The sequence below is a fragment of the Myotis myotis genome, unplaced genomic scaffold (genome assembly GCF_014108235.1).
Source record: "Myotis myotis isolate mMyoMyo1 unplaced genomic scaffold, mMyoMyo1.p scaffold_m19_p_9, whole genome shotgun sequence".
Lineage (NCBI taxonomy): Eukaryota > Metazoa > Chordata > Mammalia > Chiroptera > Vespertilionidae > Myotis > Myotis myotis.
In genome coordinates this window covers 27573590-27591630 of record NW_023416401.1, presented here as the reverse complement: position 1 = coordinate 27591630, position 18041 = coordinate 27573590, and the positions used below count along the sequence as shown (strand labels likewise).

The window sequence follows — 18041 nt, the reverse complement described above, 5'->3', positions numbered from 1 at the left end:
GGGTCCTGTCCCACAGGCTGGGACATCTCTCCAGCAGCAGTGTCACCGATATCACAGGGACAAGCGCTGGCCTCGTCACCAGGAATGGCTCTACCACAGGGTGTTGACTGATGGGATCCTTGTCCCTGCTTGTGAGGGTAGGCACCCCGCTGAACCATTCCTGCGCCACCTGAGAAATTCAGCCCAGCTTCCTGGAACCCTGATTTTCCTCAATGATGTGATTGGACAGATCATTCTTATAGGAAAAGTAAACACGGCTGATGATAATGAGTGCCCAGGGCTTAGTGCCCCAGCTCACAGGGGGCGGTGAGGGTCGCCTGAGTTCGCGTGGATACAGCACTCAGTACAGCATCCAGCGTGAAGCACATTCTCAACGAGCAGCAGCCGTGACTGTGTCGCTCGCTGGGCCTCAAGTCCTCTCTGCACGCTGGTGGGGCTGCCCCTCTGACTCATTGCCTTTGGCATTACTCTGGGGCAGTAAATGGATGCAAAGACTTATCGGGAACTCCCCTAACAGGATGCCCCCGGGACCCTGGGATCCCAAGCTTAAAACGGAGTCCTTTCAGGCACCGAGATATTCATCGAAGCACCCCCTGTGAGAACATGGGAAACAACCTAAGTGCCCCGAAATGGGGAAATGGGGAGGTACACGGGCCACACCTACTTCTCCAGCCGCTGCAGAGCAGGAAGAGCTGACACCTGAATTATGTACAATCTGCGATGGCAGTTGTACCTTCAAAACTGTCCGGGAAACCACTGACGGTGACACACCAAAGTATTAGCAGTGGGTGCTGTTGGGATGTGTGACTTCCAGTTTTCTTATTGTGGATTTTATTGATTTTCGCGATGGAAGGCAATTATACACGTTTAAACCAGAAGATCAGACTCAGCCAGCACCACCTAAACATCAGTGTCTGTGACAGGCACCTGGGGAAGTGTATTAAACAAGCAGGTGCCTGGCCCCTCCATGCCACTGAATTGGAGCCTCTGCATAGCAGGGCCTGGGAGTTGGCTCAGCCCGAGCTTACCTGCTTGTCAGGATCCTCTCTGTCCTCCTGAGCAGCCCTCCCTGACCGCGGTTCCACTCCTGACCTCCATGCTCCTGAGCTTCTACAGAGACACAGGTTCCCTGGCTTTCCCCTGACGGCTTAAATCAGATTGGAACTCCCTGGTGTACCTCCTGGGCAAATGTGTTTTTTGAAAAGCTCCCTGGGTAATTTTTATACCCATCTCACTGACCTAGGGATGGCCCTCAACCTGGCTTTTAGAACCAGATTTCTAATTGTGCCATTTAAATTGGAAAGATAACACAAATAATGTCGAAAATTATGAGAAAGTCAATCCTGTGACAAGCCTCTGGTTTGCCTCCGTGGGCCTACGAGTAATTTATTGAGCGCCTACTATGAACCAAGTGCTAGGAATGTAGCCATGCACAAGGCAGACAAAAGCTCTCACCCCATCGAGTTTACAACAAAGATAGACAGTGAAGATATTAAATAAGAGAAGCCTAGATAGTGAATAAGAAAAGTCTGTAGTATCAGTGGGTGATAGGTGCTGTGGAAAAAATGAAGCAAGTTAAAGGCCATGGGTGCTGTGGCGGTTTTAAGTGGAGTGGTCAAGGTGAGCCTCATAGGGGAAGTGATGTTTGAGCAAAGACCTGAAGGGGGTGAGGCAATGAATCACGTGGCCACCTGGGACAGGTGTTCCAGGCGGAGGGGACAGCTAGGTGTGTTCTTGGGTCATCAAAGGGGCCAGGGTGGGAGGAGAGGAGGGAGAGGGGCGCTGGGTGTGTGTGTAGGAAGTAAAGTTGAGTAAGACCTTCCAGGCTGTGTGTGGTAGGGAGTGTGGTTTCGTTCTGAGAGTGGTAGCCTTTGTCAAATGGTTTTAAGCAGGGAAGCGCCATGCAGTGGTGTGTGACAACCCGAATGCCCAGGATGTGCTCGGGGCTGGGTCTCCTGGATGCCCTATCCGTGATTGTAGAGCCGAAATCTGTGGCTATCGCTGTGCTTGTGGTGGGTGGGGGACTCCTGCCAGGAGCCCGGATGGGAACCTCCTACTATTCATGGCATGTCTTATTTAGTGGGAGCCCCCTGCTCCCTGTTCCTTGACTTTTTTGCTTCAGAACCTCAGAGCAGACGGTCTTCCTGTTCTTGCATCTTCTCAGAAGCTGGGCTGGGGCGGGGGGCGGAGGGAGGAGGGCGGTGAGAGCGTGAGTGTGGAGGGCAGCTTGTCTCTTTGTCAACAAGCCCCACAGAAGCCAGGGCTGTGTGGGTGAGGGCCTGGGTTTGTCCGCAGTGGGAGGGGTATGTTGCTGTCGGAGCCCGGGGCAAGTGTATGATGAACCTGGGTGCTTAGAAACAATCCTTTCTATCGCTTTGCTGAAAAAACATTTTTGGAATGATTTTTATCGCAGTATAATGTCATACAGTGAGGCACACAAGTCTTCAGCGTACATCTCCATGGGCTTTTGCTGTGCACCACCATCAGGCGAACATCTAGAACAGTCACTGACCCCAGAGGCCACCTCATGCCCCTTGTGAGTCAGTACCCAGCAAAGAAAGGTAAAGACTTTTGTCTTTTTGGTTAGAAAAGGACGACGGTGGGTTTTGCCAGCTTTTTGGTGCCTGTGGACATGGCGTCACTCAGGGTTGCACCCGTCTATTGCTGGGGTCGTGTTTTTAGGACACATCTGTATCGTTGCGTGTGTCACAGTTTTTCTTTTGATTGCAGAATTGAATACCATTGTGTGAATAAACCACAATTTGTTCAGCCATTCTCCGGCAGATGGACATTTGTGGTTTTTAAAAATTTGAGCTTTTATTGTGTTCCTTTCCCTGTGCTAAGCACTTTGTGTGACATGTAATGTTTCTTTTAATCCTCAAAGAGCCCTAAGAGATAGAGGCTCTGATTTACCCGATATTACACATGGAAAGACAGAGGTTCGGAGGCCTTTGTACCTTTCCCTCCTTTCTTCTCTTCACAAGTATTTTTTGAGCCTCTTCTCTCTGCCTCATACCAAGTGCGGTGGATACAGCAGTGAGCCAGGCGCACAGAAATAGCTGGTACTCCACGGAGAGCAGGGCAACCAATCAATGCATAAAATTACGTGTGGATTGTGATAACTGCTTTATAGGGAATTAAAACAAGGTGTGGGGGAGAGTGACCGGGTAGGGGTCAGGGGAGGCTACTTCAGCCAGGACAGGCAGGGTAGGTTCTCTGAGGAGGTGACAGTTGACCTGCCTTGTGCTGTAATGATTTATCCAGGCTGAGGGAACAGTATGTGCAAAGGCCCTGAGGCGGGAATAAGCCTGGTGTGTCCTAGGAAAAGGTGGACTAGCTAGTGTGGCTGAAGTGGAGTGAGACAGCATTGGGGAAATGTCAGGAAAATACAGTGTGGTTTGTGTGTTGGGGTGGGGGTTTCTGTGATCATGATGTACTGACAGATAAAATAGGATCAGTGATGGTAATGTAAGTGGTATAATTTCACCAAGCCTCCCTCTGGCGTGACGCTGAAGTTGGGGTTGGTATCTGTTTCATCTTCTGAGGTAGGTGTTTGAATCTCCACTTACAGAAGAGGAAGCCGAGGTCACACTCATGTGCTTTTCCCCGCTGGTAGGTGGGGACTTGAACCAGAGCCTCTCCCCTGCCCTCCTCTTCCCTCCCTTCTCAGGGTCCCTGGGCCATAGGTGACCACATTTTCTTTGTGTAAAAATCCCTCTATGACTTGCCTAGTGTCTCTCTAATCAGGAATATCCAAATAATTTAGGTCTCTCAACTCCTGGTCACCCCACCAGGCCCCTCTACTCCCCCACTCCCAGCTAAATTCTCCCAGCTTTTGAACCCAAGAGACACTATAGTCCCGGCTCAGTTCTTTCCTCCCTGTGTGACCTTGAGCACATGACCCCAAGACTCCATTTCCTTGTCTCTGAAATGGGGTTGCAGCAGTCACCTCCTCACACACTCTTGGTGTTGGCATACGGTAAGGACTTCACATACATTGCAGCTGGTTCTAGGGTTCATACTCCATTGAAAACACAGGCAACATATGGTTCAGATAACTTGGTGTCCTGATCTTACTAAATGGCTTCTTGCTGTCTAAACTCAGGAACTGAGTAGAGCTGGATAGTTAAGTATAGTTTCTATTATGATAACTATTATGCTAATTATTGTTATCAGACCATCTGTCCTTAATGAATATTTGTTAATAGAGACAGTTAGGGGTGAGGAAAGAAGACATTTCACAGCTTACTAATTATAAGACAAATAATGTATGAAATATATAGCTGTACTATATATCTATTATGAATTCATGATAATAATGGGATATTAGGATTATGTTCAGCTGCGATGAATGGAGATGTGATGGAAGTTTATTTTTTCTTTCATGGACACGTCGCAAGCTAAGTGGTTTTACTAGTTTCCTTTTGCTGCTGTGGCAACAAATTCCTATGGAGTTGGTCACATAACACAGGTTTATTGTCTTAGATTTCTGGAGGTCAGATGTCTGAAATGGGATGTGCAGGGCGAAAATCACGTTGTTGGCAGGGCCATGTTCCCTCTGGAGGCTCAGGGGAGAAGCCATCTACTTGCCTTTCTGGTTTCCAGAGGCTGCCCATATCCCTTGGCCCCTGGCTGCTCCCTCTTCAAAGCCAGCAGTAGCCAGAGGAGTATTTCTCACTGCATCACCCTGACACTCTCCTCTTTCCCTCTTTTACTTGTAAGGACCCTTGTGATTACACTGGGCCCAGCTGGAAATTCAGGGTAATCTCCCACCTCAAGATCATTAACTTTATCACATCTGCAAAGTCCCTTTTGCTGGATAAGGTTACGTATTCACAGGTCCAGGGATTAGGATCTTTTTTTTTTTTTTTTTTGGGGGGGGCATTATTCAGCCAACCACAGTGGGCCAGGGCAGTTGGGGTCTCTGCCCCATGGCACCTGCAGGATCCCCTTGGAAGGTCTCCCTCCCTTCACCTCTGGGGTCTGGAAGGCCCCACGGGGGCAAAGGTGCCTGCCCTCGTGGAACCTGGAAGAGGCCACTTCAGTGAAGTGGTCCCATCACCAGTGGGATGTGGGTGGATAGCTAGGGAAGCTGAGAGTACAGTAGGTCCTCGAATAACATCATTTTGTTCAGCATCATTTCATTATAATCTTGATGAGATGCCTAGAAACGTAATCCTGGTTTACATCCATTAGCCTGTGGGAAAATTGGTTTTGTTATATGTCATTTGTTACAGTTCCAAGAACCTATGGAGGCTCTTGGATGATGTTGAGTGAGGGCTACTGTACAAGACCAGGTCAGAGCGGATGTGGCAAGAAGGTCAGTGTCTGGACTCTGATGGCCTACAAGTCAGATCCTAGTTCGGTCCACTTAGCTGCATTTTCTGGGGCTTCATCCACGGAGAACCTCGGTCTCCTTTTCTGTAAAACGGGGGTGGGGTTGTCGGGGATGAGGCAAGGGTGTGGCAGGCAGTGGGAACATAGCCGACACTCCCTAAATTTAAAAGCCCAAACTACTTCTGAGCAGCAAAGGTCTGTGCTCCTGAGACTGGCATTGCTCTCAGCAGCCTCTTCACAGGCTTGAATCCCCTCCCAGGGGCCTGCGCAGGGGCTGGGAAAAAGAAACCAGAGGAAACCTCCACGCTGAGACCCCCTCCCTCGCCAGTTCCCTGAATGCCACTATTTTTACATTCTCTCACTTTTGTGCATTGTTTCCTGACTCTCCAAACACAATTCCTCACAAGCTGAGGGGGGACGGCTTCCCCACCAACTCCAGGGACAATTGTTTGGGGAGATTGGAAAAAAAAAAAAGTTGGGCCAGGAAAAAACAAAACCTCTTGAAAGTCATTGTCTTCAGATGTCAAGTGTCAGCCCCATGGAGAGGAGACCACATTCCACCCATTGTCCTGCTGCAGACGGGCACGGGGACCCCAGGGCGTCCAGCCACCCCGCCCTGCATCCTGGGGCCCCAAGGACTTGGTTGGCTTTGTCTGGGACATTCCGGCGGGAAATACCACCCATAGTGGAGCCTGTTCCCAGCCACCATGGTCTCGGTCACTTTAGGCTTTTCCTCGAAGCCACCCGCCCCTGCAAGCCCCAGATCAGCTTGGGCTGATGCTGATAATAAGGCGAAGACTCATTTTGTGCCTACACATACTTTATCCTAACATCGAGTTCTCACAAAACCCCATGACGTAGCTATCTTTATGTGTATGTGCATAGCAGGTTATTGAGACACAATTCACTTACTACACAATTTACCTACTTAAAGTGCGTAATTCACAGTAGTTTTTAGAATATTCACAAAATTGTGCAACCATTTTGGACATCTTCTGATTTAAGGACATCTTCAACACCCCCAAAAGAAACTATGTACCCATCGGCACCCACTTCATAGAGAAAGAAACAGACACGGAAGCTGCTGAGGGTCACACAGCCAGTAAAGGACTGAGCCGGGATTTGTACCCAAAATACTTGGCTCTGGAGCCATTTTCTTAACTATGCTGTAATGCAGTAGTTTTCAACTGGGAGAGATCCCTCTTTCCCCCCAGGGGACGTTGGGACAATATTTGGAGACATTTCTGGTTGTCACAACTAGAGGCTGCTACTGGCATCTAATGGGTAGAGACCTGGGATGCTGCTAACATCCTACCATGTATAGGATGCTCCCACAACAGAGAATTATTTATTCCAATGCCAGGGCCCCACCCTTATGGGCCCTGCTGTAATCCCATTCTGATGAGCCCATTCTTCAGGAACAAAAGCTGAGGGTCCCTCAGGGGTGCGGAGAAGTTGGGGTTAGAATAGGAAGGCTCTCAAACCACATTATGGTATAGGTGACAACAGTCAGGGGAGAGAAATTCTGAACAGCATCGAGGAGACTCCGCAGGAAAGGGATCTGTGCTCCATTAGTGATGTCTGTCCTGGGTGAGTATATTAGGAGAATTGGCAGGTTTCACCTTTGTCAGGCTTGTGTCTAGGATGTGGGGGGTCTCACACACAAATTCCCGTAAGGCGCGGCTGGAAGATGAGTGCGGCAGCAGGTTGGGTGGTGAAAAACAGAGGGGCATCTACTCTGGGTAGAGATGAGAGCTGCCACGCTCCCACAGCCTTCTGCATCCTTGTGGGCATTTGAGGCAAGTGGTCAGCTTTTTCAGAAAGCTGCTGGGATTTTAATGGGGCCTCTGATATTCAAATGTGGGTCTGAATTTTCGCAAAGCCCACTGCCGGTCAAACTAAACATGCCTGAGGGCCATCAGTGAGACCCGTTAGCCTGAGTGAGGGCTCAATAGCACGCAGGAGGTACTGCATGAATCTTTGTTGAAGGAATAGTGAGTCGTTGGTGAGTTCAGGGAGATGGCAGGCTGGGCCCTCGCCCCTGGAGTGGGGTCTGTGTGGGGAAGAGTGGTGGCTTCCCCTCTGCGGTTCCCCTCCCCCCACTGTTGCATCAGACCTGTTTACAACAGGTTGTAGCAACTTGGGTTTTTGCTTCAACTTCCTCCATGGTGGGTGATGGGGTGGGGCTGGGTGAGAACTGGCACCTTTTTTTAGGACTTAGAAACTGGGTGGGGATGGGTAGGGGGAGTGTTTTCCAGCCAATTGATTAATCGGTTAAACGCATATTTATTGAGTGAGGGTCTCCTATGTGCTGGGCCTAGTCTTCAGCTTTGGGGATAAGTGACCTAGACAGACAAACATCATTGCCTTCTTTGAACTGACTTCTGGTGGGGAGATGGACAGTAGACTAACACACAGGCATACATAATGTTCAGAGTGACAGGTGCGATGAAGAAAGCAGGGTAGGCGTAGGGACAGGTAATTTAGTTAGGATGATCTTGGAAGGACGAATATGACTCAGGGTCTTTGCATTGACTTTCCCTCTACCTAGAATGCCCTTCTCTCAGACACCCACACAACTGCTCCCTCACCCCAGTGCCTGAAAAGCTGCTGTCAACTGATGGCCATTGGCACCAAATAGTCCCCAATTTGGGGTGAGACGAAGGGGGTAAATTGTGTGCAGTGCAAACAGCTCAATTGTGATAGAGCAGGGCTGAGAGACAGCTCATAGTGTTACAGCTCAGTTACAATGCAGCATGGCAGTGGGACAGCACAGCTGTAAGGTGGCCCTGGGGCGAGGCAGCCAGTGTTGCAGCTTGGACTCTGTCTAGGAGAGAGCTCTGCTCCGCTCCAGCCCACTAAGGCAGCCCTGCTTTGCTCCGGTGAGACGGCTTCATTGCTGTAGGTCCAGCTTGGTCAAGCACACTCTTTGGTGGGCTTCCTGAGCCAGAGGGTGGCTGACTTATAGAAAGAGAAGTTCCTGCCTCTGGTCCCTGATTGGCTTGTCCTCATGTAAATGAGGACTCCAGATCCTCACAGTTTGATTGGTCCAAAAAGCAGTGTCCTGAGTTGGTTGGAATGGAGCCACTCTGATGGGTCAATGAAGATGCTAATGAGGATATAGCGGCACATCCCTGAATGGTTGAAATATGATTCCTGGAGCTCCTTTATAAGGGCTGGCTCAGAGGGCAGGAGTGCAGTTCAGGCAGGCAGTTCAGGGTGGGAGGTGGACAGTTCAGTGCGGGCCTCGCCCTGAAGTATGGATGGTGTGAGACCCCTGCTCAGCAGTGGCTGCCAGGCTCTGTTTTTAAATTGGAACCCAGTTAGCCACCACGAGTCCATCTTGGTAGGCATTTTCTTTTTTGTGGTCAACACTGCTCACATGTCATCTCCTCAGACAGGCTTTCCCTGAACATGGCGGTGAAATAGCTGCCCAGCCCTGTCCCTCTCTGTTCCCTCATTCTGCTTTAGTTTTCTTCATAGCACTTATCCTTACCTGCCATTTTATTAAAAAACCCAGTTATAGTCTGTCTTGCCACTGCTCCATGAGGCAGGAATTCAATCTGATTTATTCATTCGCTGATGTGTTGTTGAGCCCAGTGCCGGGCACATAGTGGGTGTGCAGTCAGCATTGACTAAATGGATGAATGCAGGAATGAATAAACCCTGAGGTCGTGTTTTGTGTCTCCAGTGCCCAGCTTGATGCCTGGCACACAGTAGGCCCGGGGTAACGTTTGTTGGCATGGGTAGTACCCGCTGATGGCTTTCTCCCCCCAGAATATAATCATAAGCAATTTCCTGTTTCCTTGCGTAGTTCAGTCCACTTCTCTCGGCCCAGCCCCTGTACCACTTATTACAGGAAGTCTTTGTTGTAACAGAGTTTTTACCTGCACCATCTTCCTTAAACCTCCACAACTGCCTCTTTTTTTGGATGAGGAAATAGACTCTGAGAAGTTCCGTGACTCACTGAGGTCATGTGCTTGGCAGTTGGATGGAGTGAAGTGGAGAGGTGTGCTGACGAAGCAGCAAATGGCTTTGTGTGGTGGTGATGGGGATATGGTGGCACACTACAGTTCATAAAGCCTTCCCCCCTCACCTCACCCCAGGGGACTTGGATAGAACTGAGAATAGTACTGTTTTTAGGATGGAAAAACCAAGTATCAATAAGTAAAAATAATGTAGAGTAAATGTAAAAGTCCCTGGCACATAGTAGGAGGTCTATAAATGGGGTCGATCCAATTCCAGATGTTTCCTTAGGAAACCCAGTAGGTTCATGTTTATCTACATCAGGGTTTGGACTCCCTGAGGATGCTCTATGTACTCCACTGCCAGCACCTGCAGTCTTTGCTGGTGGCTTTGTCTGGCCAGCAGGGTGGCCTCTGCACAGACCAGAAGTGCCAGGGAATTCACAGCCCCCTCCTGCCCTCCATCAACGACCAACAGGACTGACTGGTGTATAGATGTCCCAGCTCCCTTACCCTCTGGGGGATCACTCAGAAGTGCGTGCTCTACACTGGCTTCCAGTTCTGAAAGAGATCGAGCCCCGTCACCCACCCTGAGCACTCGCTTGATCGCATTCTCTATATTGGCTGCCCTTCCCTGCCTGTGTTTGCAGGGTCATCTCCCAATTCAACTGCTTTTACCCAAATCCTTGTCTCAGGGCTTGCTTCTGGGAAGGGAGCCAGCCCAAGGCTCCCGTCATGGTAAACCTGCTAAAATGTGCCCACAGGCCACCCTCTGTGTGTATCAGCCATGACAGAGCTGGTTGGTACTTGACGCACTGATGTAGTTTGTGCTTTGTAGACATTTAAGTCAAGATGTACTAATTATTACAGCACAGCTTTCTTTTTGAATTTGGGGCTAGCACTCATGTTTTTTAAGGCCTCCAATCTTTTCATAGGTCGAGGAACAGTGCCTTTTATGCTGAGGCCAGTGGTAAGGGGCCCACTTTTGTTCAGGGCAACGTGGAATTAAAGTGCCCGTCCCTGCCCTAACTGGTTTGGCTCACTGGATAGAGCGTCAGCCTGGGGACTGAAGGGTCCCAGGTTTGATTCCGGTCAAGGGCATGTACCTTGGGTGCAGGCACATTCCCAGTAGGGGGTGTGCAGGAGGCAGGTGATCGATGCTTCTCTTTCATTGATGTTTCTAACTCTCTATCCCTCTTCCTTCCTCTGTAAAAATCAATAAAATATATATATTTTTAAAAAGTGCCCGTCCCTTCCATGCTTGTTTTTTGAGCACTTATTGGGCACCTCCCGAGATCCTGGTGCCGCACTGGCTCTGGGGACTCCCAGCGTGGGGGTCAAGGGAAACACAGAGGCACCAGGCTGTTGACACGAGCTGTGTTGTGTTTAGTTCTCACTTTAGCACCTTGAAAGGTGAGACCCTGTTACCCAGACGCAGAGTCTGACCCCAGGGCCCTGTTGGTGATTCACGCCCCAGGTTCCTCTTTCCTTAAAAGGGGATCCTCACAGCATAGCTCATGGAATTGTAGGGAGGACAAACAAGCTGGTCATCAGTCACCCACTGAGCCCATTTTTACTGAGCTCTGCTCTGTGCCAGGCACTGGTCTAGGCCCAGGGGTGAGTGCCGCCTTCACAAGTCTTTGTCCTCCTGGAGCTAACATTGCAGAGGGCAAAGGGGCAACAGGCAAAGGAATAGATAAGTATCTGTGGAGGCAAGTGCTGCAGGGGGAGATGAGGAAGGATACGGTAGAGTTGCGGGGGGCCTTCTGCTTTACATGGGGCAGTCGGAGAAGGTCTTTCAGAAGTGACATTTGATTCTAGATGGGAACGAAATAAGGGAAGGGCCCTTTGGATATCTGGAGAGAGTCTTCCAGACCGAGGGAACAGCAAGTGCAAGAGCCCTGAGGCCGGACTGCTGGGTATGCTCATGGAACAGTGTGGAGGCCTCATGGAACTGCTGGGTATGCTCATGGAACAGTGTGCAGCATACCTGCGCTGTTACTAGAGGATGACATGAGTTCTGTGTAATATGTATAATTCATAAGGTGCTGTCTGGGATGTGACATAAAGGAGTACGTTTGAAGTTGTGGAAGGAAGGTTATCTTCTCTGTCCTCTCCGTACAGCAGCTGTGACTGAACATGTAACCTTCCTTGGAGATGATGTCTGAAATCTGAAATTGGGTCTTTGGGGAAAGCAAGTCCTGGGCCAGCGAGTCCCTGTTCTCAGCACAGGCCTGCCCCAGAGGGGGTGCCTGCTGAGAATGGAGCGGGGAGGCTTTTAATCGCAGCCTGGGTGGCAATAGGGGCTGAAGATGGGGAAAGGCCATTTATTCTGCCCCACGTTGTGGAAGAGCCAGGCCAGCTCACGGGGCGGGTGTGTGTGTGTGTGTGTGGCCAGGATGGGCACCTTCCTGGGGGGAGCTTTGTGGTTTCCAGAGTCAGTACAGAGAAGGAGGGTGGGCAGCCCGGAGGCCCCACTGCAGAAGGAAAGCCTTGTTGTCTGGCTCCTGCTCTCCTCTCTGCCTGGAGACACTGCCCTCTTCAAACCACGTCCTCCAGGAGAAAATGCAGACCAGCCTCCTGAGGGAGGTGATAATTGAGGGAAGATGCTGAGGAAGTGATAATTGGGGCGGGCAAGAGAGAGCCTAGTACATTTAGTAACCTCTCCTGTCCAAAAATGAAAAGAAAAACATTTATGTTACAAAGGACTTTTGGTTTACACGTAGCATGTTCATTGTAGAACTTGGGGAAAAAACAGAAATGAAGAAGAAACTTGAAATCACTGATAATTCTCTCAGATTTAGGTTTCATGGCTATAGATAGAGCCCAAAGAACAGTGCTTTAAATGAGATGAAAGTTTTTTTCTTTCTTACTGAATTATAGGCAGCTCTGGGCAGATATATAGGCTCTGCTGTCATTAGAGACATAAACTCCTTCTGAATTGCTACTTCATCCTGATCAACACAAGGCGGTCCGTTCATGGTATAGGATGGCTGCCTGACCTCCAGGCATCACATTTGCTATCTAATCAGTAGGAAGGAGGAGCAGCAGAAGAGACTCCTTTCCTATTTGTCTCCTCATCCCTAAGGATACTTTCAAGTGGTTGTGCCTAATACATCTAGTTCTGCTAGCCCAAACTTAGTCACAAGGCCCCACCTCGCTACAAGGGAAGTTGGGAAATACCACCTTTATTATAAAAGCTGGGATTCTATTTCTAAAGGAAAAGGAGAGACCAGATGTTAGGGGACAGCTAGTAATCTTGGCCATTGTCTCACACAAGTTTAGGGTATTCTGCACTTTCTTTTTCTATGTTTATGTAGCAATAATTTATTTAACCCCAAATTAGATTACATTTTCTGTACTCTTCTGTGACTTGGGTTATTTTTAGAGTTAGAGATGCATCAACAGCCTTTTTTTCGTATCATTAAGTAGACTTCTGCAAACCAGTTTTAACATGATTTTCTTTTGTCAATATAGACAATTTGCCTGGCCAGTGTGGTTCAGTGGTTGAGCATAGACCTATGAACCAGGAGGTCAGGTTCGATTCCTGGTCAGGGCACATGCCTAGGTTGTGGGCTCAATCCCCAAGTATGGAGCGTGTAGGAGGCAGCCCATCAATGATTCTCTCTTACTGTTGATGTTTCTATCTCTCCCTCTTTCTTTCTCTCTGAAATCAATAAAAATATTTTTAAAAAGATGGACAGTTTACTTAACTAAACTCCAAATGATAGAATTATACATCAGATACTGAAGCTAAATCTTGTTGCCATGTGTGAGATTTCTTTTTCCCTGTGGGATAAATGCCCACAACTTGAATGGATGGAGCATAGCATCTGGGCTTTGGAGGAGTCAGTGGGCATTTGGCTTGTGTGGGGTTGCTTAGAGCAGGCTGTGCAAAGCCCTCCTGTGCTATTGTTACTACTAGTTTATTGTTGCTACTTGGACGCAGACCCCTGCTACCCAGTGACACTCTGCTTCCCTGGACCTCTAGCCACCCAGTCCAGATGGGAGGATGGAGTCCTCAGGCACCCCCTCTCCTCTGTCCTTGCTATGGTCTGGGGCTGCCCTGCCTCCCACCTCTCCTCCTTTCTAACTGGTCCCCTGGCCCTCTCAGATTTCGCCATATGTCTGGTGAGGTCACCCTCGCCAAGACGGGGATGTCCTTGGGGGCATCTAGGCCCTCCACTCAGCGATCAGGTTGCCAGTTAGTTTCTGAGAGTGACTTCCAGGCTTCTTTCTATTCCTGTTCTCTCTAGGGAGGGATTTATCCTCCCAAGGCTGTGGCCACAGGTTCCAGACAGATGGCAGCTCCCGGGGGCACCCCCTAGGGCAGCTGCTACCTGTTATATGCTTATGCTCTGTGTGCTTTGTCTGTAGTGACTCACTGATGATGTGTGTAGGGGACTAATCACCAGGCCAGACTGCCTGGCTTTGAGGCCCACCTCTGCCCCTCTGGCTGTGTGTCTCTGAGTAAGCCCAGAGATGTGGGTGCTGGTGGCTGGAAGGGGTAGTGGCGGGCACCCCCTGGGGAAGGGGTGTGGCTGGGGTCTGGATGGCAGGTACTGCCAAGTGCGTGTATTGATGTGGATAAACGTGGAATATGTCATGAATGGGAAAAGCAAGCTACTCGAACACGTTTATAGAAATGTGTGTGTCATCCAATATGTAAAATAGTATTCTTTCTTGCCGCTCGATTTACAGGTACGAGGGATGCGAGCAAAGGCACCGCCTCCACGGCCGGAGGTGCCTTGTGGGGAGGGCAGGTGCCCAGGTGGCCCATCTCTGTAATGATGGATTTCTTCCTGTTTGTCCTGGGAGGGAGGATTCACATGGTACCTGAGAAAAGTGAACTAACCCTAGGTGCTCGCTGAGGAGGCTTTGCATGTGCATTCACCTGAGCTCCCACCACTGCGACCAAGAAGAACATTGCCAGTACCTCTGAGGGGTCCCTTATGCCCCTTCCCAGGCCGCACCTCCCCAGATTTGATAAAGTTCTTTCTGGAAATGGTTTACAGCAAATTTGGCTCAGTGCTAAGATTTGCCCCATGATGCCCCTGTGGGTGGGTGTTAAATTTTTCTCTATCTTTTTCTGGATCCTTGATGTCCGTCATGCTCATCGTCATAGAGAGGAGGACCTGGGCAGACGCAGGGCAGTGGCCCAGGCAGCGTGCGGCACGGGCAAAGATTCCATGGCGAAGCAGGGTCGCAGGCGGCCGGGGAAATCCTGAGAACAGTCTCATCTCTATGGGAGGTTTCCAGGCTGAGCGCTGCTTTTGGCCGAGTGTGCCAGAGCTGTCAGGGCTGGGACAAGGAGCTGCCCCAGTGGGTCCCTTCCATCCCCGCCTGCACCAAGGGCATTGGCGCCGCCTGGAAAAGCCGGTCATGTCCTGAGTAGCACGAGGCTGGGCCCGTAGCCCCTGCCTGCCCATTCTTTCCGGGTGACGAGCTGCCCATTGAGCCCATCACACTGGCCTGTTTGCGGCTCCTCTGTGGGTGGCTCGAGCCTCTCATTGTCCCAGCACAATAGTGGTGGCCCTGCTCGTGTAAAGAAACCGGGACAGGAAGCCCCGATCTAGGTCAGCCTCACTGCACGCCCAGCTTCCTGCTCTCCCTGGCTGTGCTTTGTCTCCCTCCTGTCTGAGGAGGCTGGAGGCTGGATTTCCCAGCAGCATCGCAGGCCCTGTTAAAATATCGTCTAGGAACTCCTGGGCCCTGTCCCCTCCACGCATTATCCTTTAAGAAGAAAAACCAGCAGGTTACCAAGTGGCCCCAGTTGAGGCTCCTGCCATGTGTCAGGCACTGTGCCAGGCACATTCTATCCCTTTGGTTTCTGAGTGGCAGGCGCTAGACTCAACCCTGGGTGACAGCTGGGAATAAGGGAGGCAAGGTCCCTGCCCTCATGGAGCTTCCACTTACTTTATCCTGATACATTCTGGAAGGCAAGACACTATAATAAGTTCTCCGTATTTGGGAAAAATACACTGAGGCTCAAAGAAGCTAATGTACTTTCCTGAGGTCACACACACAGCAGGGAGGAGAAGGACTGCCGTGTAAACCAAATCATCAGTTTCCAAACCTGGCCTCTGCTGTTGGATTAGGGTAAAAGTTTCCTTTTAGCCATGCTCCCTTCTTGTCTTGGCCTCTCTCTTAGGAGCTGGTGTAGATTGCTTAACCTTAGTCTTTTTGTTTGTTGAGTCCGCTTTTAATGCCAGCCAGGACGGTGATAAGTGCATGAAGACAGGAGGGCCTTTTGGAGGTGACATTTGAGCTAAGGCCTGATGAATGAGAAGAAGCTGGCCCAGAGGAGAGCTGGGGGAGAATATCCTCCTAGTTGGAAGAGCATGTGCAAAGGTCCTGAGGCAGGAATGTGCCTGACAGGTGGAAGGAATAGAGAGAATGAAAGTATGGCTGAAGATTATTGAGGTGTGGGGGGATGGAATGCTGGAAGGTGAGTTTAGAGAGATTAACTAGGACCTTATGGACTGTGGAAAGATTTAGACTTTTTAAAAGTATAGTGTAGAGAGTTTTAAGCCATGGATTGACAGGATCTGATTTACATAGTATTTAAAAGGATCCCTTTGGCTGTCTGTGTGGAGAAGACTTTTGGTGGGGTGGAGGGCAGTGGGGACAGGGAGGAGGGGACTCCATTAGTCCAGGCAGGAAAGATGATGACTTTGGATCAGATGGGTGGCTGAGGAGATGGGGATCAGTGATCGGATTTCTAATACATGCAGAGGGTGAAGAGGATAGCATTTACTATACTAAGAGATGGATATGGAGTGTCAGAGAAAGGAGGTCAAGGATCAAGGACCACTGGGGTGGACCGGTGGGTTGGCTGGAGCACCAGCAGAGGTGCCATTAACCAGGCTGGGAAGAGCTTGGTGGTGTGGGTTGGAGGGAGGATCAGTAGCTAAGCTTTGGGTGGTTAAATTTGAGATGCCCCTTGGACATCCAGGTGGGGATGTCGGGTTGGCAGAAATCCAGGTAGGAGTCTGGATATCGGGGAGAAGTCCAGGCTGGGGATGTAAACACAGGTGGAGGGGCTGGTGGAGATTGCCCTGCAGTGAGTGGGGCAGAGGCAAAGCTGCCTTGCTCTGTGTCCCTGACTTTCCTCTCTGTGGCCCCCCATGTGGACACCTGCAGGTGGCCACTCCTCATCACAGCCATGGACGCCTCTCTGGGTGATGGGCAAGGATCCGACAGCCATCTCTGGAGGGCCAGCCTCCTTCCTGGCACCTTCCCCTGCTTCCCTCCATTCTGGATTGTCCCCTCCATCTCCCTACCACTTAGAGATCTCCTCAGACAAGCGTGGTTGGATGAGACATGCACTTAATTAACCTGCAGCTGAGCTCTGACAGGGACAGTGTGTGCTCATCCGGCTCCCCCTTCCCGGAGTCCCTGTGTTTTAATCAGCCGCTGCAGGGAGGGCTCCTGCTGGCCACCATAGCTCATCCTGGCCCTGTGGCCGTGACAGGACCATGAGGTCATTTTTGCAGGGTCTCCACCTGGCTGTTGCCAGGTCAACCTGGGGCTGAGTCCTAGAGTCCAGACAAACCAGGCGGGTTTGCGGTGCATGACTGGCCTAGGTCTCCCTCCTGTGCTGTCTCCCATTTCCACCTTTCTGTCCCATATTTGTTCTGTCCCCTTGCCCGTCCACCAGACTTTCTCAGTAGCTCTTCCAGTGTCTGCTCTCCCACCCACACCAGCCAGGCCACCATCATATCATCTCTCAGCACGGCTCACCCCTCTACTCTGGTCCCCCCACTTTCATGCTCAACCCCTAATATCTAATTCCTCACAGAAATGGAGGGCTATTTTGACAACATTTAAAAATTGGGAGACTTTACTTTTAAGAAATCCTAATTTCTGGCTTCTCTTGGAAAAATAACAACACCCCCCCCAAAACTCAAACCCAGAACATCTGGTGATGTTGGGCCTGCTGCCTTCCCACCGGCCACCCTTGGAGGGGACAAGTGGCCACTCCTTTGATGGGTGTGCGCTGCCTGTTCCCCACAGACCCCACTGCTCCTCTCCTTTGTTGCCTGACACATCACCCAGGAGAGAAATGATTTCTCTCTTCCGAGCCCCTGAAAAAAGTGATAGGACTGACTGTGGTCCATCCATACAGTAGGATCCTGGGCAGCTGTAAAAAGAGAATACGATGCTTCCTGTGTGATGACAGGGAGAGATAAATAAGTTATATTAAGTAGAAAAAGCAGGGCCAGCACATCCTGTGTTTGCTGCCATTTTTTGGAATATAAAAAAGGAAAAGGAATAAGAATATTATATATATAGCCCGGCAGGTATGGCTCAGTGGTTGAACATTGACCAAGTCAGGGCGCATGCCTGGGTTGTGGGCTCGATCCTCAGTAGGTAGGGGGTGTGTAAGAGGCAGCTGACCCATGATTCTCTCTCATCATTGATGTTTCTGTCTCTCTCTCCCTCTCCCTTCCTCTCTGAAATCAATAAAAATATATTTAAAAAAGAATATATGTACATATATGTATGTGTATGTACATGTATACCCACATGTGTGTTCATTTTTCCAGTTTTATTGAGATATATTTGACATATAACATCGTGTAACTGTGTACAGTGTGTTGGGTTAATACAGGTATATACTGCAAAGTGACTATCACCAAAGTGCAACTTTCAACTATAGAATACAGCATTAACTGTAATCACCGGGTATACATTAGATCCCTAGAACTTGTTCATCTTATAACTGGACGTTCGTAC

General features: G+C 49.9%; 1 protein-coding gene across 6 annotated transcripts in view; it reads left to right on the top strand.

The window, feature by feature from the left end:
• The window catches only part of PREX1 (phosphatidylinositol-3,4,5-trisphosphate dependent Rac exchange factor 1), a 178135-nt gene that overhangs the window by 58539 nt on the left and 101555 nt on the right, over positions 1-18041 (top strand). The gene's annotated exons all lie outside the window — the stretch shown is intronic.